At 39.7% G+C, this 26591-nt stretch overlaps 1 protein-coding gene and 1 pseudogene across 2 annotated transcripts in view; one reads left to right on the top strand and one right to left on the bottom strand.

Annotated features, from left to right (window-relative positions):
- The first annotated feature begins 663 nt into the window (after positions 1-663).
- Positions 664-26591, top strand: part of DNAJC5B (DnaJ heat shock protein family (Hsp40) member C5 beta) — a 114029-nt gene continuing 88101 nt past the window's right edge. The window contains exon 1 of the mRNA XM_080802171.1: positions 664-1131. The gene's annotated coding sequence lies outside the window, so the exon portion shown is untranslated. The remainder of the gene's footprint in view (positions 1132-26591) is intronic.
- On the bottom strand, positions 8718-9165 carry LOC308341993 (small ribosomal subunit protein uS12-like; annotated as a pseudogene). The gene has a single exon. The product of its transcript is annotated as a small ribosomal subunit protein uS12-like (transcript).

Below are 26591 nucleotides of genomic sequence, written 5' to 3'. Positions count from 1 at the left end.
GATCTTGCCATATGTGACAACATGGATGGACCTAGAGAGTATTTACGTTCAGTGAATAAGTCAGACAAAGAAAAACAAATACCATATGATTTCACTTACAAGTGGAATCTAAAAATCAAAACAAATGACTAAACAAATAAAGAATAACAGAAACAGTCTCATAAATACAGAGAACAAACCATGGTTGCCAAGGGGGAGGGGGGTTAGGGAATGGGTGAAATAAGTGAATGAGATTGAGGTGCAAACTTCCAGTTATAAAATAAATAAGTTATGGAGATGAAAAGTACAGAACTGGTAATATAGTCAATAATACTGTAGTTAACATTCATGGTGACAGATGGTAACTGCTCTTATCATGGTAAACATTGTGTAAGACACAGAATTGTTGAATCCTCAGTGGGCCACACACCTGAAACTAAAATAAAACATTGTATGTCAACTATACTTCAATAATAAAAAGAAATGAACCGTGCAAAATTAAAGACTTAGGGTCCCCAACATTCTGTAGGCGGGTAGTAGGATAAGGAAGCTGCTCAGCTGTCAGGGGGTACATATTTTCCTTCAGAAGTGGCCAAGAAAGACAATGGAAAATTACCTCTCAGAAGGTGGAGCTAAGAGTCATGAGAACAATGAAAAGAAAAGCTATTCCCAGGGAACAGACTTGGAGTCTAATCAAAGAACATTTCTCACCTTCAGGTTGGGAACCTGGCAACATTTGCCCAGTGAGATTTCAGAATTGCTACAGACCAGTGACAGCTTCCCCTTCTGCAATGGGCTATTTTTGGCTACCCTGTGACTGTCCTGTATGGTATGTTGAGTGGGATTGCTATCCAGCAAATTATCGCTTCTGTCTCTCCTTTTTCACTTACATGAAGACTATCCTACCTTCTCCATTGATGCTGACCGCCTTAGCTGTTTTGGACAACGACGTGAGCAGAAGCTTTGAATGCATTTGCACCATTTGGCTTAACCACTTTGCCTTTTATGCTCCCACCCTCTACGTTAAGAAGAATTTGCCTAGGAGCCACTGTTCCTTTGACCTCTCTCCTAGAATGAAAGACTCATGGAACATACCTAACTGAACATGACCTGAAGCTCAGAGCAGGACTACTGTACCTGCCCAACCAACCTGTAAGTAAGACAAAAAAGTTTTGCTATTGGAAATCAGTGAGAATTTTTGGTACACAATAAAAGCTGATTAATACATTCAGCAAGGGTTCCCAAGGGACTGAGGAATGGCTCTAGATGGGATTTGCCCATAATTAAGGTAAGGGAGTAGGTGGAAGAGAGAGTTGTAGGGAGTTTCCAGATAATGATCTACTTTATCTCCAAAATCAGGGTAGAGTATTCCAAACCTCACATTCATGGGAGATTCTAGAAGTTTCTCCAATCACTAGAGTCCAGCATTCTATATCAAACTTTAATAATAGTGATACCATTAAAATCCAGATAATAACTATAGTCCCAAACAATGTCCTATAATATAGAAATTCCTTGGGAATGAGATTGAGATATAGAATGCTAACGAATATTAGAACCTCTTAGATCATTTTAATGCAGAATACACAAATCTTAATGACACAATCTCAATTGTGGTTTTCTGATAGATATCTTGAAAGCAATTATTAAAATAGGCATCTAAGGGAAAAATTAACTACTATATTTACAGAATAAGATTTAAAAGGCACTTGTTCATCTTTTGAGCTATAAGTTTGCACCTGTAAGATGAACAAAAGTAGAATTAAAACTTTTTAACTGCAAAAATTGTTTGCCAATAATGGTTTAATAACAATAACATTGATATTTACTTTGCTCTGATACAAGTTTTATATATTTAATTTCATGCTAAACAATATTTGATACACAAAATACCAACACAACAAAATAATTCAGACTTACCCATGAAGTTTGTTTTAATGGGAATTGACCTATGTTCAATGACTGCAAACCACTTTAGCAGATTTTACTTGTTTATATAAGAGACATTTTTTAAAAAGACATTTATTTTCCATTTTTCCTGGCATTAACTAGGGACAATCTTGCCACAATTCTACTTTACAAAACTACAAGGAAGGAACACTCAATTTGATGTTCATGTGAAATATAATTACCCACTTTTCTTCCTTTACAACATGTACTCCATAGTCAGGATGACAAGCCAAAAAGTGCATAATACACTGCTTGTCATTAATAACAAGTATGCTCTTTTGAAATTATTTCACAATAACACTTACTCAAAATATCCTTTACTTGCTTTTTTGACTATTAAATTAGAGCACCTCAACAAGTATTGCCTTGTTTCAAATCAAAGAGAGAAATAAGAATTTATCGAGTAAGTGAGTTGACTAGGTACAATAAGTATTATGAATTATAAATTAAATTGTAATGCAAATTGTAAATTTTAACAAATACCAAGTTTCCATCTCTGCCCATGTTCCATAAGGAAGTTACACTGGCAGGATAAGGGTCTGTGTGCCAGGATCATAGAAAGACACAGTTCCTCCATCTTGCCCTAAATAAATACGATACATTCTTTAAGGCTCTTCACAAAGCCCACATATTGACTAAAGTCTTTCTTTAGTCTCCCAAGCACATCTGATCTCTTTTTCCTTTAAATCCATAGTGTGTAGTTTTCCTCTCTAATAACGAAGCTAATAAGAGTCAAAATCAAACTGATTTATCGTTGAGAACTTCCAACATGCTTTGAGTATGCTAAGTAAATTATTCACCATCTCATTTCTTCTTTGCAACACTCCTGCAAAGCATGTATCATTATTTCCACTTTATAGATGATGAAACTGGGAAAGAATCTGAATTCAGGATTTAACTCCTAAAATGATAGCATTAATAACTCTGCTGGAAATACAAGTTTTTTTTTTTCCTAAAATGTTTCTTATTGGCCCTCTATATAACTTTCTGTTCTTCAGGGAGGAGCCAACCTTCTAGTACTTAAACTGAGAAGTCCCTGAGACTTTGGTTACGATGCAGAATAAACTCTATCTGGTAATAACATTAGCATTATATTTTTTGGATCTGTGATTCACTTATTATTTTAACCTTCCAAAGCCAAAAATTTTAAAGCACTCAACCCAAACTACTTTTATTGGGCAGGAAATGTTTTATTGCAGTTTGGCTGACATTTTCTTTTACAAATGTAATGTCATCAGCACTGCTTAAAAATGAATTATGTTAGGGTGTACAGTACTACCTTTGTTTTGAAAAAATATATGATTCCATGAGTACATGAAGTGGGTCTCATGGGAACAAACATTAGCAATATGTAGCTTTCTGATTTTCCAGGCATGCTTATATTTTTATTTAGCATAAGGAGCTTGGCTTGGGAAAAGGCATAGCTTTAGATTTGCTTTTGTGGGTTTATGTTGAATTCTCCTAATATCCTTTAAAGGACGGTCCACAAAGACTTAATTAAAATCGCACACATAGGCTGCTCATATCCCTTCCCTATTTTGTAGCTTTAACTCTGGTAATTATTGGTATGCTAACATCAGTGTTCCGTGGGTCACTGAAATAGAATTAATGCAGGCATCTGAAAAATCAAGCATCAGTTATGCTCATTCTTCAACATTCTCAAATATAAAAGGTGCAAAATGAAGGAAATTGGTGCTGTTTATTACTAGCCTTGGAGAATCCTGAATGGATGGACATAGATTGCAAGTATTTCAGTGGAAAAAGAATTATTTGTGGAAAAAAATACTAAAGAAAATAAAAACCAGAGTAAGGATAAACTTCCTCAACAAATTCTTTTCCAAGTCTTTAATAAAAATACTCAAGTCTCAAATTGCATTTCCTAGGTCTTTGGAGATGCTTGTAGAATCTCCCTGGTTTCTTGGGCCGAGCACAAGGGTTTTCAAAGTGTAGTCCCAACCATTTGCTCCATCATTACGTGGGAACTTGTTAAAAATATAAAGTCCTGGGCCTCTCCTAAGCCTCCAGAACCAGAAACCTGAAGGTGGGGTAAGCAATCTGTGTTTTAACAAATCCTCCAGACACTCTGATGTTCTGCTCTGAAGTTTGGGAGCCTCTGGCCTACAGCAATTGTTCTCAAACATTTCTGCATGGTAGAATCGCCTGGAGGGTTTGCTTAAGCATGGGTTCCCTAATCCAGCTCTTAAAATTTCAGTGGCAGTAAAACCAGGGAGTTACGTGGGAATCCACATTAATATTTTGAAAAAATAAAGCAGGTCGTTCTGACCTAGGTGGTCTGTAGCCCACAATTTGAAAAACTGTGGCTTGAAGTGGAATTTAAGTGTTGACAAAAGGAGTATTTCCCACCCCACTCCCCACAAAATTCTCCTCCACAACTGAGCAAGAACCTTTGAACTCTGACTTCCATCTATAATTTATTTAGTCTGAAGAACCCTGCTTGCAGAGGTTTTCCCTCATTCCCCCACTGTCTGAGGGACCTGAAACCTTTGTGGGCTCTGTCTCTGAGGCTTTGCTTACCTCTTCCCCAGTTGACACATGTGTTTCATTATAGAACCCTACACAAAAGAACTGATGTAGTTCTTACATTTGCAGAATGTAAAGTATTAACTATATGCTCAGACAACATAAAACACAAGTGAAGATGTGATTTTTTTTTTCCTGAGATAACTGAAAGGAGATCAGTTCAAGAAAAGGAAACTCAATCTATATCCTGCCATGAGAATCCTTTGTTCTAAGAAAGATGACTTTTAAACTAAGTTTTGGAAATTATTCCTTCACTCTATGGACACTACTAAAAATACTAATGAAAATAGGGAAATTGTTGGTTCACTTTATGATTCTTCTAACGAATCTCTGCTTGCTCTAGAGGTCTTTCCACTTTGTGAGATAAGAGGAATTTGATAATGTAAATGTTTGGGTAATAAATAAATAAAAAGAAATAGAAAAATGTATGTTGTATACTGATTTCACTACAGAAGCAACACTACAGAGATGTATACATGAATATAAATGTTCCATAGCTCCCTCCAATTTTACCTACTAAATGTATACTTCAAATAGCCTTTTTTCTTCATTTAAGAACATACATCCATTCTAAAACATTTAGAAAAGGCAAACAAGTAAGAATTGAATCACACATCATCTCCCATTCTGAGATAACCACTGTTGATAATTTGGTGCGGACCTTTTGAATTTTCCCCAGTATGTGTATTTATTAAAAATGGTACCTACTTGGGGAACCCGGGTGGCTTATAGTTGGTTAGGTGTCTGCCTTCAGCTCAGGTAGTGATCCCAGGGTCCTGGGATCAAGCCCCACATCCGGCTACCTGTTCAGCAGGGAGCCTGCTTCTCCATCTCCCTCTCTCCCTCTGCTGGTCCTCCTGCTCTCTCTCTCTCTCAAATAAATAAATAAAATCTTAAAAAAAAAAAGAAATATACATAATTGCCGTTTGGAATCAGATATGCACTACGTTTCTTTTCCTCACAGAACCTGTTGTACAATGGTGGTGAAAAAAGATATCTAATGCAGAAAGGTGAAGTTCATGACAGGAATAAAGGGTATTAATTGTGATTTGATTAAATCAGTCACAGTTTCTGCCAGGTATCAGCACCAAAATCAATGCATTAATAGCATTACTTCAACTCAATGCATTAATAGCATTACTTTGTATTCTTTTTTTATTTTTTTTTAAAGATTTTATTTATTTATTTGACAGAGAGAGAGAGATCACAAGTAGGCCGAGAAGCAGGCAGAGAGAGAGGGGAGGAAGCAGGCTCCCTGCCAAGCAGAGAGCCCGATGTGGGACTCGATCCCAGGACCCTGAGATCATGACCCGAGCCGAAGGCAGCGGCTTAAACCACTGAGCCACCCAGGCGCCCCTGTATTCTTTTTTTAATCAAAGAATAATTGACATACAATATTGAATTTGTTTCAAGTGTACAACATAGTGATTTCATAGATATATACATCACAAAATGGTCACCACAATAAGTCTAGTTACCTTCTAACACCCTGCAAAGTTATTGCAATATTACTGGCTATATTCCCTATCCTGTATAATATAACCCTGTCTGGAAGACTGAACCTCATTATCTATCCCCTGTCTGCCTCCCTGCTGGTAACCTTGAACTTGTTCTCTGTATCTATAACTTTCTGTTTTGTTTGTTCATTTGTTTTGCTTTTCGTATTGCATATGTAAGTGAAATCATCCAGTATTTGTATTTCTCTGTCTCACTTATTTCCCTTAGTGTAATACCATCTAGGTCTATCCATGTTATTATGAGTAGAAAGATTTCATTCTTTTTTATGGATAAGCAATATTCAAATGTATGTGAATATTATATATAATTTATACATTAACATTAAATCAAAAAAATATTATATATAATATAAATATATAAAGTCTTCCACCCCATGAGCATGGAATATCTTTCCATTTATTTCTATCATCTTTAATTTCTTTCATCAATGTCTCACAGTCTTTCACTTTCTTGGTTAAACTTATTCCTAGATCTTCTTTTTGATGAAACTGTAAATGGGATTGCTTTGTTTCTTAACTTCTCTTTTTGATAGTTATTAGTGTATTAGAAATGCAACATATTTTGTGTACTGATTTATATCTTGCAACTTTACTGAATTTCGTTTATTAGTTTTAATAGTCTTTTTTTCATGGAGTCTTTAGGGTTCTCTATACATAGTAGCAAGCTGTTGCAAATAGTTTTCCTTCTTCCTTTCCAACTTGGATGCCTACTCTATGAACATAAGGGATCTTGGCCTGTAATTTTCTTATAGTGTCTTTGTCTGAATTGGGTATCAGGGTAATGCTGGTCTTGTATATGTGTTTGGAAGCATTCATTTCTCTTCCATTATTTGGAACAGTTTGAGAAGAATAAGTATTAACTCTTCTTTAAATATTAGGTAGATTTCACCAGTGAAGCTGTTTGGTCCTGAGCTTTTAATAACGGATTCCATTTCATGAAGAGTGACTGGTCTGTTCATTTTTCTACTTCTTCCTGATTCAGTCTCAGAAGGTTCTGTTTCTAGTAATTTATCCATTTCTTCTAGGCTGTCCAATTTGTTGGCATATAATTGTTTTAGTAATCTCTTATGAGCTTTGACATCTGTGCTATCAGTTGCAACTTCTCTGCTTTCATTTCTGACTTCATTTACTTGAGTCCTTTCTCTATTTCTGTTGATGAATTTAGCTAAAGTTTCCTCAATTTTATTTTTTAAAGAACCAGTTTTTAATTTCATTGATCTTACCTACTGTTCTTTTGGTCTGTATTTCATTTATTTCTACTCTGATCTTTATTATTTCCTTCCTTCTACTAACTTTGTTCTTCTTTCTCTAGTTCTTTTTAGGTTTAAGGTTAGGTTGTTTGAAACTTTTCTTGTTCTTGAGGTTGGCTTGTATCACTATAAACTTTCCTCTTAGAACTGTTTTTGTGTCCTTTGGACACAAAATTTTGGAATGTTGTGTTTTTATTTTCATTTGTCACATAATATTTTTAAATTTCCTATTTGATTTTTTTTCATTGACCCATTGTTTAGTAGCATGTTGTTTAGTCTCCGCATTTGTATTCCCAGTTTTCTTCTTGTAATTGATTTCTATACCACTGATAAAAAAAAATATGCTTGATATGATTTCAATCTTGAATCTAATGAGACTTGTTTTGTGGCCTGAAATGTAGTCTATACTGAAGAATGCTTCATGTGCGCCTGAGCACATGTGCTGTCTTCAATGCAATGTTCTTTATATATCTATTATATCCTTCTAGTCTAATGTGTCATTTAGGGCCAATGTTTCTTAATTTCCATCTAGATGATCTATCCATTGATGTAAGTGGAGTGTTAAAGTCCCCTATTATTATTGTATTATTGTTAATTTCTCCCTCTGTGTCTGTTAATATTTGCTTTATATATTTAGGTGCTCCTATGTTGGGTGCATAAATATTTATAATTATTTTATCTTCTTGTTGTATTACTCCTTTTGTCTCTTCTTACAGCTTTTGTTTTAAAGTCTATTTTGGGGCACCTAGGTGGCTCAGTCTGTTGGGTGTCTGCCTTCTGGCTCAGGTCATGATCCTGGGGTATTGGGATCAAGCTCCATGGTGGGCTCCCTGGTGGGGAGTCTGCTTCTCCCTCTCCCTCTGTTCCTCCTGCTGCTCATGCTCACTCTCTCTCTCAAAATAAAATCTTTTTTTTTTTTTAAAGATTTTATTTATTTATTTGACAGATCACAAGTAGGCAGAGAAGCAGGCAGAGAGAGAGAGGAAGAAGGCTCCCGGCTGAGCAGAGAGCCTGACGTGGGGCTCGATCCCAGGACCCTGGGATTATGACCTGAGCCGAAGGCAGAGGCTTTAACCCACTGAGCCACCCAGGCGCCCTGCTCTCAAAATAAAATCTTAAAAAATAAAAAAATAAAGCCTTTTTGTTTGATATACATATTGCTTTCTTTTTGTTTCTATTTGCATAGAATATCTTCTTCTATCCCTTCTATCCCTTCACTTTAAGTCTGTATGTCTTTAGGTCTGAAGTGAGATCTGAGCCTCTTGTAGGCAGCACATAGATGGGTCTTGTCTTCTTATTTTAATCCATTCACCCACCCTTTCTTTTGATTAGAGCATTTAATCCATTTACATTTAAATTATTATTGATAGGTATGTATTTATTTCTACCTTGTTAATTTTTTTCTGATTGTTTTGTAGTTTTCTTTTTTTTTTTTTTGGTATATGAAAATTTAATACTGTCTTGTTTTCACCGTTAAAACTTATGATCTTGGTCTTTCCTTCTTGCCTTCGTTTAAGGCCAAAAGAGAGACATTGGCTCCTTTGACAACCATAAAGCAAATGCCAGGAATGTCACTGACAGCATGACTTTGTGATCAAATCAATCAACCAGAACCTCGTCATTTTCCTCCATAAAGTTCAAACAACTATGATTACAAAGGCTATGATTGATTGATTGGTTGATTGATTGCTTTTGGCCATTCTTGATCAGCTGGACCTGACACACTTCCTGATGGCAGAATTTGGCTGTTTGGCTTCATCCCCTACTTTTTCTAGCACAATTCTCTTCATATGGAAAATACTTCCAAAAGGGTTAGCCTTCAGGGCTGTGCTCAAATGGGCTTTCTTGTACTGTTTATCATGTTACTTCCAATCTTCTTGGTGGATATGGAGCTTCCTGAAAGTATGAAGACCACGACACTTGCTCATCCTGCCAGCACCACAGGCCTGATCAAAAGAGCTATAGATCTTTTCCATTCCTTTCTTCTTGCTTTGTCTCTTCCCTTGTGTTTTGATGATTTTCTTTAGTGAAATGTTTGGGTTTCTTTCTTTTTATTTTCTGTGTATCTATTATAGTTTTTTGGCTTGTAGTTTATATATATATGTATATATATTTCATATATAACAACCTATGTATTTAGTACTCTTTTAAGTTGGTGGTGGCTTAAGTTGGAACACATTATAAAAGCACTATTTTTTTATTCCCTATCCACCATGTTTTATGTTTTTCATTTCATATTTACATTTTTATTGTGTGTATCATTATTATAAAGTTGTTTTTACTACTTTTGTTTTTTAATGTTTATATTAGCTTTATAAGTAGTTGATCCACTATTTTTACTATGTGTTTGCCTTACTGATGAGATTTTTTCTTTCATATATTTTCTCCTTTCTAGTTTTGGCCTTTTCCAATTAAAGAAGTCCTTTGATTCCGCCCCTCCCCCCCAACCTTGAGAGAGAGTGGGAGTGGGGAGAGGTAGAAGGGGAGGGAGAGAGAGAATCTTCAGCAGGCTCCACACTCATCATGGAGGCCAAAATGGGGCTCCATCTCACAACCCTGAGATCATGACCTGAGCTGAAATCAAGAGTTGGACACTTAACTGACTGAGCCACCCAGACACTCCATCCTTTGATATTTCTTATTAATAAAGCTCATTTAGTGATAATGAACTCCTTTAGCTTTTGTTTATCTGAGAAACTTTTTATCTTCCTTTCAATTTTGAATGATAACCTTGCCCAGTATTCCTGGTTGTAGGTTTTGGGGTTTTTTTCCCCCTTTCAGAACTTTGAATATATCATGTCACTGCTTTCTAGCTTGCAGTGTTTCCGCTTAAAAAATCAGCTGTTAGTCTTCCAGCAGTTCCCTGTATGTAACTAACTGCTCTTCTCTTGCTGCTTTTAAGATTCTCTCTTTGTCTTTAATTTTTGACATTCTAATTACAATTTATTTTGGTGTTCATCTTGCTTGAGACTTTCTGGGATTCCTGGATCTGGATATCTGTTTCTTTTGTCAAGTTAGGGAAGTGTTCAGCTATTATTTCTTCAAATAAAGTTTCTGCCCCTTTCTCTCTCTCTCTCTCTCTCTCTCTCTCTTTTCTCTCTGGGATCTCTAAAATATGAATGTTAGTATGCTTGATGTTGTCCTACAGGTCCCTTTAACTATCTTCATTTTTAAAAATTCTCTTTTCAATTTGGGTGATTTCTCTACCTTGTCTTCCAGATTGCGGATCCATTATTCTGTATCACTTAATCTGTGTATTCCCTCTAGTGTATTGTTGATTTCTGTTATTGTATCCCATAGCTCTGATGGGTACTTTCTTACTTTCCGTCTCTTTATTGAAGTTCTCACTGTGTTCATCCAATCTCTCCTGAGTTCATAAAGTAAATGTCTTTATGACAATTACTTTGAACTCAATTGGGTAGATTGCTTATCTCTGCTTTGTTCAGTTCTTTTCCTGAGATTTTGTTTTGTTTTTTCACTTGGAACATATTCTTCACTCTCCTCATTTTGCCTAACTCTGTTTCTATATATTAGATGATTCGGCTACATCTCCCAGTCTTAAAGGAGTAGCCTTGTGTAGGGATGTCCTGTGGGGGCACAGAAGTGCAGTCCCCCTGGTCACCAGAACCAGGTGTTCCAGGAGTGTCCTGTGTGTGGGCTGCATTCACCCTCCTGTTGTGGTGGGGTCATGACTGTTGCGAGTATAGTGGTGGATAGGACTGGCCCAGGGCCTGACTTTGTTAAATCTGTTTTTATGGTTATATGACACTTAAGGTAACTATACTACATTTTTATTTATGTAGTGACAAAAAAATTACTTTTAAATTCTCTTATTTCAGTAAAGTGTAAGAGTTAAAGAAGATAGTAAGTAGATATTTGTTTTCTATTATAAACAATGCTTCAAAGAATGAACCTCTTGTAGCTAAATATTATTCTTATGTATGATAATTCCCTTAGGAGAATTCACAGATGTGGAATTGTGAGGTTGAAGGGCAATGATTATATTATTTTGAAGTTTGAAATTAGTGTTCACTAACCATTTCTCTAAGTTTTTATTGAGACATGTAGGAGGTTAGTAAAGCAGTATTTATGACCCAGAGGAATACTTTCTTCTTTGTTAATCAAAAGGTTGCCTAATGTAATTGCCTTCAAGTGTGTTCCCAGATCACATGACAATTCCTCCCACCCCAGGGAAGTCCCGTGGTGGGGAAAATGCTTGGTTGGAAGATCTGGTTTGTAGCTGATGTTACCCTTTCCACTTAATTAGCTTTGTGATCTTGTGCAAGTAACAACCTCTCTAAGTTATAATTTTCTCACTCATAAAATTGTTCTAAAAATAATACACTGTTTACTTCACTTAGCTGTGAAGATTAAATGAAATGATATATGTGAAAATAGCTTGTAAATGCTAAAACATGATGTAAAATGTTAGTTGTTGGTGTTATAAAAGTGCAATATATGTTCCCCTCTTGAGAAATTTTGTAAGTACAAGTCTCTGGCTTCACAGATACAAGTCATCTCATGCAATGCATATAATTTTTTAATGCCATATGGGGACAGTATCTAGAAAAAGTGAATGGTATGAAAGAGAGTTAAATTCCAGTGAAAATCTATTGCTTTACTGATTATTCTTTCCCATTCTCTCCTCAACAAACACTAGAATCTTGTATGGCATTGCAGCCATTGCTAATCCTGGGTTGAGCATTCTTATCATTAAATCTCACTGAAAACATCAGTTACTCAGAAGTCCCATTACTTGTTAATCTAGAATAGGTCTGGTGGCTCAGGATTTCTGAGTGTGGGCCAGGACCAAAATTAGTTATTTCTGGTACCTATAGATTGTCAGAAAACCTAATGATCTTCCCTAAGACTCTGTTCTCTTCCCACAATGCACATTACCTGCATGGTTTCTTGTCATGGGTAGACTCAGATAAAACTCATCCAACAAGCTATCTATCAGAGAACAATGATGTTGACAAACTCCATAGAGTAGGACCCAGCAGGGGGGCAGTGTGTTCAGAAGAACAGGCGGTTAACCCTGGGCACACCTGGGTTTAGATTTAGCTCTGCCACTTACCTACTTGGAATCTGAATTTCCCCATCTGTAAAATAAGGGAGTTAGATTAAAATCTAGTCACTAGGTCTCCAAGGTCTCCACCCATGTTAAGAGCCTATGATTCTATGGCTCAGTTAAGAAATAAAAGGATTAACCTTCCCCACCTCCCATCATGCAAGACAGAAAATGCTGAAGCCAGAGGGTCTCAGCTGGGCCTTTGGGAGGAGCAAGTATTCTACTCTGTGACATCACAATATCCAGCCCAGGCTCAGCTGTGGCTACTGAGTAGAAGGTAACAGAAGGTTCAGCTATTGATATATTAGAGGTGGGACGCTACCTGACAGAGCTAGAAGGAATCAGCCAGCCATGCCTCCAGTTCAGGTATGTAACAATTGCTAAGCTTAGAACAGAAATTGCTGGTATCTAAAAAAACAGGAAAAGACCATAAGATGAGTGTATCATCAGGCTTAGGAATAATAGTACAAGCACAGAGACTATGCACCAGACACTTTACAGTGAGCAGATAAAAGGCCGAAGGTAGTCCTACCAGAAAGAGAGCTGAGGAGTAGTCTCCCAATAGCCAGACTTATTTATTGTCATGAAGCCAGATGAGGACATTCCCAAGATTGTCAGCCCCTTACTGTTCTCTCCCCAACCAATGTAAAAATGCAAAAGAAACAATTACCTCACGGAGTCAGTGTAAAATTACTTTGTAAAGTAGTTTACATTTATTACCTGGTAGTGTTTATTCTTTTAATAGCTTCTCCCCATAATGACAGGGAAAAATAAACTAAACAAAAAGTAAGTTAACTGAAAGAGGCATTTTAATAGAATATAGCATAAAAATAGAAACAAAAATAATAAAAAGAGGAGAAATAAATTTATTATGTGTTAGCAATCAAAATTAATCCTAAAGCCTGGTTTTGAGATTTCAAGGCTTAAAGGGCAAAAAGGCCATCGTCCCCTATAAACAGTGAAAGCGAAGGGCCTTATGGTTGAGAAGTAGGTAAAACAGTTCAGCTGGAACCATTTACAACTCCTCCCCCTCTAAAGAACTCACGCCAGTGAAATCATCGCTGGGGATGCGGACATTTCTGTTTTCTTTACCTTGCCTTGGGGTTTTGGCTTCTAAAGTATTTGTTTCTTCCTGGAGTCTTGGGGCCCTGAGAGGCTCCAGTGACGGACAAATAGCTGTTCTGTTTACCAGTAGGGCGGAGCGTGGGGTGGGTGCCAGGTCCTGACTCATCTCCATTGGCCTCCCTCTGTGTCTCAGCACACTGCGACCCCAGAGCTGAGTACAGGACTGTTCAGGCAGGCACGCTGAGATTTGCCTGCAAGAGCTAAGTTTATTGCCACATTCCTTCAGTAGAAGCAGCAGTCTAGTTTCTGACAGGTAAATTAGTTACCCATAGGAGACCCCACCAGCAATAGATAAGGAGGAGGGAGACAATCTCTAACCACAGGACACAATTTTTAACACTCTTTGGTCTCCAACACATCAGGAATAAATATATCCCAGCAGTAATTCCAGCACTGTATATACTATAAAAGTAATAATAATCCAAAGCATGTTGATAAATCCAGAGGTCCAGATAAAAACAAAATGTACTTTCACATTAACTCTAGTATATATCCAACTTCCCTCTAGAGAAGCCACCATAATTTTTACAATTACATTATGATCCAACATCTTAGGTCCTTGAAAATTAAAACTTCACTGATCCAATTTTTAGAATTCATTCATAGTCAGTGACAACTAAGTTTAGGTTTAACCTGAAATAATATCCCCAAAACATAGAATGTCCTAACTTGTCTACACATATTTATTGACTATAATGTTCTCTGACCATTGTGTTAGTCATATACCACAGAATTTTAGAGTTGGAAGGGAACTGAGAGATCATCCATTCCAATGTCCTCATTTCCAGAAGAAGAAACCAGCATAGAGAGGTTGTGTCTTGACTTAGATCATTAAGCTACGGATTGCTAGCTTGGGAACCATAGCTTAAAGCCTCTTACTATTAGCCTGGTGGCTTCTTCAATACTGCCTCCCCTTAATTCATGCTGAATGAATTTCTTGGTTCATATTTCAGCTATTTTAGAGTATCCTAAGGGAGGAAATCTCATTTTACTCCCTTGATGTGGTTGTTGGCCAATTCAAGTACTCTATGGTGAGTGACACTAGTCACAAATCTCTCCTAGCCTTTACCACTCCACATAAAAATAAGCTTTGGTCAGGGCGCCTGGGTGGCTCAGTGGGTTAGGCCTCTGCCTTCGGCTCAGGTCATGATCCCAGGGTCCTGGGATTGAGCCCCGCATCGGGCTCTCTGCTCAGCAGGGAGCCTGCTTCCCCCCCCCCCCGCCCCCGCCTGCCTCTCTGCCTACTTGTGATCTCTCTGTCAAATAAATAAATAAAATCTTAAAAAAAAAAATTCTACTCAGCCATGTGACAGCTCAGAACTTTGCTAGCTCCTCTCTGAGTTGCATCTCTGTGTGACAAAGCCATCTCAGAGTGATACTGTGCAGAGATGTGAAAGGGGCTCTGTTGACTACTTCACAGTTTAATTTAAAAAAAAAAAAAAAAAGCTTTGGTCAAGGTCAAGAAAAGGCACCCAAGACCCCTTTGAACAGGCTGAGATAACAACGAAAATAAATCCAGGGAAATCCACAGGTTACTCTGCCTTGAGGCCTGATTAGGAGTAGTTTGCTGGGAAAAAAAAAAAAAAAAAAGGCATTTATGCCATTGATGGCCCTTTTGCTTTATAATAAGCATGCAACATTTCTGTGGTCTTGTCTTTCTGGTTTAGGTAGATCACTTTGTTTATGTGTATGTGTGTGTGCCTACTCTGTGATACACATGTGTACTCCATAAACGTATGTATGAATGGACACTTCATCTGGCAGGTATGGCTGTCATACCATCTGTGGTAACTGGCCTATCCTTATTACCTCATATGTCTCCTTTATGAGACTTTCCTAACTTATGCCACAAATTAATATTTCATTTAGAGTTACCAAAGCCTTTTCCAAAGCCTCAGAGCCTTTTCCAATTCAATTCATTGCAAATATATTAATATCTGTTTGAAACCCTCAAATCTGAAAGAAAATGAAATGAATAATCACTAAATATATATATAGATGTCATTCTCATAGTCATTGGCTGCAGAGGTCTGATGAATATTTTCTAGGTCATTAGGTTGTTTTTAACTTAAAGATCTTCCATACGTTTCTAGCTATCCACACAGATCATCTTTAATAAAAGTATTATTAAGTGATCACAAAGAGAAAAGAACACCCCATCATGGCATAGGGTTTAAACAGGGCTGTGGTAGTATTCTTTCAGCTTCCATATTAATTTTTCAAAGGCTGTGTAATATGTTGGGTAATTGCATACATACATAGCATAAAACTCTAGGAGAAATTTGGTTATGAAAAATGGAGGGATAAAAAGAGCTTTAGTGGGACGCCTGGGTGGCTCAGTTGGTTGAGCGGCTGCCTTCGGTTCAGGTCATGATCCCAGCGTCCTGGGATCGAGTCCCACATCGGGCTCCTTGCTCAGCAGGGAGCCTGCTTCTCCCTCTGCCTCTGCCTGCCTCTCTGTCTGCCTGTGCTCACTCTCTCTGACAAATAAATAAATAAAATCTTAAAAAAAAAAAAAAAAAAAAAAAAAAAAAAAAAGAGCTTTAGTTTCAGATTCTTCATTGTGAGTTTTAAATTCCCAAATCTCTCCAGTAAACCGAAATGCAGGTATGCCAAATGAACTTTTGAAATGTTTTCCATCAAATTCCCCAAAAAGTTTCATCTTGATAGGTCTTATTTAACAGCCTTGGGAGAAAAAATAAAAGAAAGCTACCTCGCTAGAGATCAAGACATTTGATTCTTTCTCTTGCTATTAACACCTGGGGTGCTTTGGCATCTGGCCACACCTGGATCTCTGACATACACAGGACTTTTCTTTATCCCAGCCCAGCCTCCATGCCTATTCTCCTAAGAATTGTGCAATAAGACCTTTGTAACCCGAGGCCTGTAAAGTCTGGAAAGGAATGTGACACAGAGCCAATAGACATTGCTGCCACCAGAGCAAAGGAGATTTCCTGCTGTTCACCTGGTACCTGGGGCAATCTCAGAAGGGGAAAGGTGTATGCTCTAAAAGGAGTGGGAATGGAGCCCTTGGCAAGATTGTGAGGCAATCACTCCAGTGTCTTTTCCTCCTTGTCTTTGCCAACCTCCAGAGTCATGTTTCATGCTGTTCCCAAGAGTAGTCTCACATCCATTTTTGAAGCACTTCCTTTCCTACTGCTAACTGCACTCCCTGTTGAAAGCTATGAGTTGTTGTTCTCATTCTTCCAGTGCTCCCATACATGCTGAAGGGTGATCCTAATGGGGGGGGGGTTCCATATTAAATAGTGATGTTGATGGTAGACTGACAGATGCTTCTGGCAAGGCAGCTAGAGAGATCTTTGTGATCTGAAGCCTACTGGTACTCATCAGCTAGCAACAAAAATCTCTTCTCCCCAATGCCCCCACATACATCTTCCTCCATCAATGACAAGTGCACAGTCTGCTCACTGGCAATACCTGGGGTTATCCCACCTTCATTCCTCTGCCCCGGGAATTATGTAATGAGCCGAATCACTAAGACCCTTCTTTTAAGTTGCCCAAACATCACAATGGCCACACAAGTGGACCTCTAACTAAAAGGAAGAACTAAAAAGAAGTTAAAGACTTAACCCTCAGTCTTGCACTGTTTAGTGCAACTAAATATAATTAACCATAAAGGACACATCCTGTATTTTATCAATATTGCTCATAAGCCAAAGGTGGCACCTGAAAAAAACACTTTTTAGCCAGTTGAGAAGACAACTTACTTGATAATTAGAATACCAGTATTCCTCTCTTCCTTTTAAGCATATTTAGAATGCAAAGTCATTATTATTAGAAGAGGGGGAGAGCATTTCTTTTGTGTTCGAATAGGTTCCTTTCTAGGTTAGGAACTGATACTATCTCACACCTCTAACCGACACATTATCTCTTGATGTACTCTGTCCTGTTAAGGTGGTTACTGTCCTTTCTCCTTTCTTCCCCAGATGAATTCAGTGTCAGTTTCAATTCACTTTGTGTTTTTTTAAAACTTAATATATGACAATTAAAAAAACTACATGTTGGGAATAAATTTGGCTTTTAAAGAATTAAAAGACTTGGGAGACATGATATACACCCGTGAAGAGTTCAAAAGCAAAAAAGGAACTGCATAACTATGTGAAAAATGTTTGCACTGTGGCTTCAGAGTGCCCCCAGAGCTGAGTGCAAAGTAGAAGTGAAATTGTCCTGAGAGTTCAGTTTGCTCATCACAGCAGAGTTGGGACTTGAAGAGAAAGAGTAGTGATTGACACAAGCTTGGAGATAAAAACAATTTTCCAGTGCAAATTTCAGCCCTGGCCCAACAGATCTTCTCCCACTTACAGACTTTATCTCCACTTGCCCTGTGTTTTTACAACTCCTTCCCTGCATGCAAGGCAAACAATTCACATGACCTCGTCAGGATATGGAAAACAGGAGACATGGAAACATGCCACACCAGAAAACATGAAACCAACCCTAACAGGTGGTTTCTGTGAAAGGCTCCACACGCTGTACCCTGGGTTGTGTCTGATTTTAATTATGGACATGGGCTTCTTGACCTTATACCCCAAAGTCCAACATGTTCCAAACTTAATTCATTATCTTCCTCCAAATCTGCTCTCCTTTTGTGATTCCCATCTCAGCCAATGACCTCATCATATTCCCAGTTACTCTGGCTAGCGTCGTGAGTGCGCTCTGATTCCTGGGTCTCTCCTCCCCTTCACTTGGTCATCAAGCCCAGGACGTTATCTCCACATCTCTTTCAAATCCATCGCTTCCTTCTAGTTCTGCCTGCTGCTGCCCTGGGGCACACACTCATCCTCTTTCCCTAAGATCACCCATCTCCCCAGCTTCATTCCTCTGCACTCTGTTGTTCACATCTTTCTAATATAAGAACTGGAGGTAGTCATTTGCCAGTTTAAAAACAGTTCAAGTTTTCCCATTGTTTAAAAAATGAAGATCAAACTCTATCTTGGCTTTCAAGGTCTTTCACCTTCTCTAATCTCACCCTTCTGCCACCCATTCACTTGCCCTCCCCATTTTATTCATTAGAGGGACCTCTATTCTTTCCATTGTCCAGCCTGCCCAGCCCTTTCTTTCATCAATGGTGTTACTCATAGGGCTCTACAGCTCTTTCCTCCTCCTTTTGCTCCTCCTCCTCCTCCTCCTCCTCAAGATTTTTTTTTTGGGGGGGGAGGGGCAGAGGGAGAGGGAGATAGAGTCTCGAGCGGACTCTGCACTGAGCATGAAGGCTGACACAGGGCTTGACCTTACAACCCTGAGATCACAATCTGAGCCAAAACCAAGAGTCAGAGTGCTTAACCAACTGTACCACCCAGACACTCCATACATCTCCCTTCTGTTAGCTGAACTCCTACAGGATTCTTCCTAAATGGGTGACTTTTTCTTCCTCAGTTATTTATAATTTTCTTATGACACTCTCTTATTTTTACGACCCTTCATGCTGAAGGAGTGAGCAAGGTGGGGTTGGAAGACCAGTGAGGAGAGAGTAGAAGAGTTTTTCATTCTCTCTCTCTTTTTCTTTCTTTCTCTTTCTTTAGATTTTATTATTTATTTGAGAGAGAATGAAAATGAGTGGAATCACAGAGATAGAGGGAGAAGCAGTCTCCCCACTGAGCAGGGAGGCTGCTGTGGGACTCGATCCCAGGACCCTGGGATCATGACCTAAGCCAAAAGCAGATGCTTAACCAACTGAACCACCCAGGCACTCCAAGAGTAGAAGAGTTTCTTACGATAGGAAATAGCATGTGCAAAGACTCAGAGAAAAGAGAGAATGGTACCTTCAAGGAACTAAACAGTGTATAGTAATTAGTGGAAATAGAATCTGAGGAGAGAATAAGGAATTGGAGAGAGATGGCAGTGGAGACAGAAGCAGAAGGTTGCCCTGCTAAGGAGCTGGGATTTTAGCTTAAGATCAGTGTACAGTTTTGGGTTTTTTTTTTTCCTCTTTAAATAAAGTTTATTTGATTTTTAGTAATCTCTACATTCAATACAAGGCTTGAACTCACAATCCCAACATTGAGTTGTGTGCTCTTCCAACTGAGCCAGCCGGGCATCCACAGTGTTTACAAGTTTAAAGGGGAAGAAGCAGGGGAGAGTTAGGATACTATTTGCATTTTAAAACAATGTAGTGTCTGGAGAACAGGTGAGAGTGGAGAAAAACCGCAGAAAGGACTGTCAGGAGGGCATGGTAAACCAGGAAGATGATGAGTTTGGTTTAGGATAGTGACAGGCGGCGGACTTCTGGAAGGCCCAGGAATGATACTAGTAGTACTACGTGCAGTATCACTTCCCACTAATGCCGTACTAAGCAGATCAGACTTTCTATTGTAGGAAACAAGGGCAACAAGGATTTCTTGGCTTAGGTAAATTTACACTTTTCAAAGAGAACACTGGAGATGGTGTAGAAGATGGCTAGAAGGGGAATACTGGTTGCAGTAGGACAGACAGAAAGGCAAGGCGGCTGAGGTAGGGTGTTAAATATTGACAGTGGCCAGCTGCTCAAAGCAAGTGGGCCTTTCAGTATCTGTGATCCTGCCCCAGGCAGAGTTTAATGGAAATAGAGTTTTAATTAAAAAGTTATACGTGCATGTAGCAAAAATTCAAACATCATAAAACTTTATGCTATGAAAAACCATTCTCCCTCTTCTCCCAGTCCCCAGTCCTTTCCCTCCATGGGACTTGAGACAAATTTCACATGCTCTCCAGAAATATTCTATGCATATATGAACATGTGTAAGTATGTATTATGCATACGTCTCTCCCTCTCTCTGTTCAAGTTCCCAGGTCACCTAGGTATTCAATAAACCTTGGTGAATAGGTGCCTGTACCTCTAAGTATTGTTCCTGATAGTCTCTACTATTTTTTCCTAAGAATCATTGGACATTTTATCCTCTATTACTCTTCACAGCATAAATTTTAATTTGACCTTTTCCTTCTCTCCAACTCAGATTTTAGAGGAAAGTCTTGATTTGAAGAAGTTTCCTACCTGCCAGGTCACTGATAACCCTCAAAGGCTTCAATGGGTCCCTTTCAGGGTGTGTAATGTCTGGTAGCCAGGGTCATCACCGGAAACCCAAATTGTGTCCTTTGACAGTATCCTGAAATAGCTGTCCGAGTCCAACATATTTCTTTCTCAAAGTCATTGCCTAAACCAGAAAAGATAAAGTGACCCCAGGAGCCTTATTTATATTATAATATATAATGTATCTATATCTTGATACATACCTACATACATGTTATAATAAGTGCTTGTTTTAGATCGAATACACCTTCTGAATAGCACACAAATAGTGCTATTTAGGCCATTATTGCTATTTTCCCCATCTCTCAAACATAATTTCAGTCAAATTTACATAAAGACAACAACATTTCTTGCCAAGTTCTAAACTAACAGAAATAACAATCATAAAAACAATTTTTTCGTATTTAGCGCCTACTGTATTAGGGTGCTCCAGAGAAGCAGAGCGAATAGGAGATATCTAGCCATGTTTATATCTGTATCCATATCTATATCCATGGTTTATTATAAGGAATTGGCTCACACAATCATAGAGCCTGACAAGTCTTAAGACCTTCATTTGGCATGCTAGAGACCCACGAGAGCCAATAGTATAGTTCTAGTCCAAATGCCAGCAGGATAGAGACCCAGGAAACACCAAGGTTCAGTTACAGTCTGAGGGCAGGAAAGAACCAATGTCCTAGCCCAAGACAGCCTGGCAGAAGGAAATTTCCTCTTCTTTGCATGGGGGTCAGCCTTTTTCTTTTATCCAAGCCTTCAACTGATTGAATGAGGCCCACCCACCTAGGGAGAGTAATCTGTTTTACTCAGCCTACAGATTCAAATGTTAATCTCATCCAAAAACACCCTCACAGATATATCTGGGGTAATGTTTTTGGCCAGACACTAGGCACTCCATGGCCCAGTCTAGCTGACACATAAAATCAGCCATCACATCCTTTATGCCACCAGCAGGCTTAGTAATTATGTAATTGTCATAAAGAGCCACGTAGAAAGTAGTGTCACTTATATTTGGTCAGAAGACATTTATTTAACAAATGTTTGCACATTTTAGAGATGAGGAAACTGAGGTTCAGAGAATTAAAATAAGTTCTGTCAGGTGGCAAAGCCACGATTGTAACCTAGGTCTAAATGATTCCATCTGGTATGCTTAGCCTGTGTGGTAGTTGCCTCCCAGCACTGTTGCTGCATTCCCCATAAGTCTGGAGGTGCTCCCTCCTTAGCAGTGGGACATGTCTGAAGGCATGAGCTGTTGGTCCAAGCTCAGGGGCAGCAGCAGCAGGTTTTTTCTTCCCCCCACGTGTCTGAACATACCAAACTTGAGTGCCACTCGGAGCTACCAGGAGGTTCTCCACGTTCCTTTGCCTTTGAGGTAATCCACAGAACATTAACAGTTGCTACCCTTTACTGAAAGCTACGTGCTTGGGCTTTGCATGAATAATTTCATTTAATGTTTGCAATGACCCTGTGTTCTTCCCACCAGTCTACTCTCCCGTGGAAGGGTGAGGATGACATGGCTGTAGACTGCCAAGGGCAGGGACTGTGAGATATCCCACTTAAACCACTGTCTTCAGAGCCACCAAGAGTGCCCCACATTGTCTTCAAGGTTCCCATGGACCAGCAAAATCCTATAATGCTCCCCCAAATTTGCCCATAAAAACAGCTTACAACATGCGTGAATGAATAATTCTACAGCTGTGTGCTGTCTGCTGATTCACCCATGGAACAGGCCTGGGCTTTCCCTTCATTTGGTTTGTTCCTCATGGCCTGACATGTTGCTGCTCCTCACTTTCCACCTCCTCTAGCCCTTTTAGGAAACATTGTCCAGTGACAAACTTACTGTAAGTCTCTAAATCAAACTCATTCAAAGGCGACTCCTCCATTCTGACTTCCTACAGCACTTTCTGGGTTGCTCTCCAGAAGTGCTCTTCGTGCTGACAGCATAAGCAGTCTCTACAGTGCTGCTGAGTCAGCTGCAGCCACAGCAAACCCCTTGTCTGAGAGAGCAGGAATGGCTATCGGGAAGGCATGTCTTACCCACAATCACAGTTAGAAGCCAAATCATCCATCTCCCAGTTCACTGTTTCTGGCATACCGCGTAGATATCAGTTCTGATGGGAGTGGGGTTCAGTCCAATACAGTGGAAGCAACATATCTCCAAGGCAACATATGAGGGGCAGACATGCAGTCTGTACCTGGTGACAAGGGGTGTCAGCACTTCTTTTGCATGTCTGCCTCTGTTTACAACAATGCACAATGACATAGGTGCAGCATGAACAAAGCAAGTATCGGCAGAAAAATTGGGACAAGGTGGTCCTTTTATTTTTATCAACAGAAGCAAATTGCCTTTGGTTTTCATGCTTCCCTGGAAGGCCCAGGAGAGAGCTAAGATTCTTATCTGTCTGGAATTGGAGGAAGTGACTCACTATGGCCCCCATTCCCAATGGAAGTGGCTTTGGCTTGTAGCATGTGTTTACAGAAAATCAGCTTGTAAGTGTGCATGGATCCACCCATGATCCACCTGTGTAGGCCAACAGGGAAGCATCTGGGGTCCGTGGGATGACATTTCTAAATCAGAGCACTGGTCTGGCTCCCTCCATCTCATCGCTGGTGTTTCCAGAGCTTGTGAACCATACGACAGAAGCTGAGAGTAAACAGGTTTGTTTCACCAAAAACTCTGAGAACTCCCTACCAGAAAAACACTAACACAAGGAAACAGTCATTGGTGGTAACAACTCACAAAAGAAAGAAAAATAAGACTTTTATTTTATTTTATTCAAGGTCATCTACTTTTTATTTTTAAAGAGAGAGCAAAGGAACTCTAGGTACTTTGAGAGCAATAAGGCAGCTGAGAAGGCAGCACATTCTAGAGGGGCATAAAGACTTTGGAAGGTACCCAGAGACATGGGTGCCCATCCCAGATGCCAAGGACTTATTGGTGCCCTTGGACAAATAGCTGACTTTACTGCTTGACCTGGGATTCTCGGAATTGGGAAACCTGTGTTTCTATCAGGTTCTGCTAATAATTATCTGATGTTGATGTGAACGTTCTCTGCACCTCAGTTTCTTGATTTGTAAAATGGAAATAATAACATATACCCTGCCTACCTGTACCAATCACTGTGGGTTAAATGAACCCATGTGAAAATACTTTGTAAACAACAGAGTGCTCTCTAAGCTTTTTCCTATGATGCACTCATAATGTCTTTTGCTGAAAGTGAAGCAGGAGATTGGAGGAGGGTGGTGGAGCATAGTAAAAAGACTAGGGCCCTCTGGGACACAGAGAAGCATGTGGGACAGGGATGCAGCTGGGTTTGGAGACTATGGGCCTATGGTGGCAACATCTGCCTCACCAGTGAATGGGCAATTGACTATCGGCTATAGTGGTGGAAGAAATTAGGGGTGTTGACAAGGGAATAGTTACAATGGTGATGCCAGAGTCTAAATTGAATGGGGAAAGGGTTGAAGAAAGGGACTTGGTTGATAGATTTGGGGAGCTGGAGGTATGAGTGAAATGTAAATGTTATGTACAGAGAGGAATTAGCTGGTGAGGTAGGCAGTGATGGGCTTGGAGTATGAGGTTGGAGTTCAAGGTTTGAGAGCTGGAGGATATCCTAGTAGGGCAAGAAGCCATGAGGGAAAGAGTGCTGGCTTGGAAAACCACCTGGGAGCTGAAGGGCCCCAAGTTGGTGACAGGACTTGGCGTGGAGACAGAGCTGAGTGCCAGAGTCCTGAGAGAATATGTGAGGTGTCAGATCTGGGAATGGGAAGGGGAAGACACAGAAACATGGATGGTAGACACATCAAAAGTAGGGGGCAGTGTGTGTGGAAGGGCTGTGAGGAAAATTCTGAAGCTCTTTCAGGGTAAGTGAGGCTCAGAAAACAGAATGACCCAGAGGCATGCTTAATTTAAAATCTGGTATGAGTTATATATAAATCAACCATTTTACGTTTTGATTATCAAAAGTTGTAGGGATATCTTGGCCTCAATATGCAAATATTTAAAACAAATTATAATGGAAAACTCCTTTTAACCTGTGACATTTTTTAATATAACAGGCCCAGTGGCATGCTGGAGCCAGTTAGTACCAGTGGATGAGAGCCACACATTGGTAAATTCTCTGGAATTTTACGAGCTGGATGTCATGTTGGCAGCTTGCAATCGGCCTGGAGGGAATAGTTACACCATGAAAATCCGCAAACACTATGAACTAGGGCTTTTTCTCGCCTGAAGATCTCTCTGAGTGTTAAACATTTCCCAAGACACCACTGAAGAGGCCTAAATACAAACTCCAAATCTATAAAAAATTTATAAAATTTATAGTCCTGTTGCTGTGGGTCTAGCTGCCTTACTAACAGACATCTGGTTAAACCCCTCGGACCTGGGACTGTGACCTTGTTTGGAAGCAGGGTCTTCGCAGATGTAGTTAAGATACGTTAACATGGGGTCTACAGGAGTAGGGTGGGTCCTTATTCCAATTTGACTGCCGTCTTTATAAGAAGAGGAGACTCAGAGACAGACACACAGAGAGAACACCATGTTGAGATGCAGACACAGGGAAGAACGCCACTGCTATGGCAGCAGAAATGGAGGTACCTCAAAGATGGTCTGCCACTCCAGAAGCTAAGAGGAAGTTGTGATCCAGACTCTCCCTCAGAGCTGCCGAAAGAACCACCACCTGCTGACACCTTGATTGCAGACTTCCAGCCTCTAGGACTGTGAGGGAATACACTTCGGTTTTTCTAAGTCACCCTGTTTGTGCTACCTTGTTACAGCAGTGCTCGGAAACTGAGGTTTCTGTTATGCTATCAAGTTTGGGCACAAAGCAAGTGGAAGTTCCCCAGTGTGAACCGCAAAGGGAAGGTCCCTGGTCCCTTTGCTCTGGTTCCCAGGGGGATCCTCCCCTCCTACTCCTCCAGCATGTATTTTCTGTACCATCCTCTTGTCCTTCTTGTTGGGCGCTTTGTGTTGTGTATGATGCTTTCAAGTGGAGACATGTTGCCTCCTACTCTTCTAGGTGGTAACCAGAGGTTGTAAACTCATGCCTTGTGGATCAAAGTTGCTAAATGTGATGCTGGGAGAACCATTTTGGAATGTGTGTCTGCCTTTATTTATTTATTTTTTCAAAATTTCTTGCACACTTTATTGTTTTTTAACTTTATTTTATTTTTGTGTGTTTGCCTTTAAATAAAAACACCCCATCTTGCTGGCCAAGGAAAACTTGACTAAGATCTGCCATCTGGGGACTTCCTCAATATACCCAAGGGAGAGAGAATGTCTCTTGGCCTTTGCCTCCCCCACCCCCCTACCCAAGCTGGCAGGCATTTATTCAGCATGAACTTGCTGCCTGGATCTCTTATATCTTCTGACCTGGCCCAGCCAATCAGTAGATGGGTCCGGGACCTCAGAAGTTCAACAACTGTCCTGAAGTTTCTGCCTTCAGACAGAAGCTTCAACACAAATTTTTGTAAGGTTGTGATTGAAATCGCCCAACTGACTACTTGACATTATTGCAAAACTTCGGCTTTGGAAGAAAGCAATAAAAGGGCGGTGCCTTGCCCCACCCTGATGCTTCCCTGAGTGTTTTTCTCATAATTCTGGGAATCTCAGGTGGCTGAGGGAAAGGCATCAAGGATACTGAAAATCAAAGGTGATTTGGGATGAGGAATATTTCAAAGTTGAAAGTTGTTTACAGTCCATTGCTGTTCCAACACCAGAGGGCGATACATCCACACTGAACAGCCAGTGCCTTGCTTCAGGACTGAAATCCTGAGAACCCATGAAATTTTTTCTTTCTTTCTTTCTTTGTTTTTAATGTGAGAACAAATGCTGAGCTGAATATTTGCTCATTTGCCTATTTTGTTCAGACCTCTGATAAAGTTACAGAGAAGGCTTTTGAGCCACTTACTGGATGTCCAAGCCCTGGGACTTGGGGCAGGGAGACCTGCAGATGGGTGCTGGACAAGGTTGCTGCTTCCTTTGTGAGCAAGCACTTGTCACTCACACTCTCACTCCATCCAGAGATTGTCTAGTTCTGGTGAGTTTTGTGGGAGGGTTTAGACTGTGTCCCGGTAAGAGCTACCTTGTATAGAGACCCAGCTTGTCACTTCCAGGGCTAGTCATTTTTAAACTG

This window comes from Martes martes, assembly GCF_963455335.1.
Source record: "Martes martes genome assembly, chromosome: 4".
NCBI lineage: Eukaryota > Metazoa > Chordata > Mammalia > Carnivora > Mustelidae > Martes > Martes martes.
The sequence above is the reverse complement of the archived record's forward strand: the minus strand, read 5'-3'. Positions and strand labels throughout refer to the sequence as shown.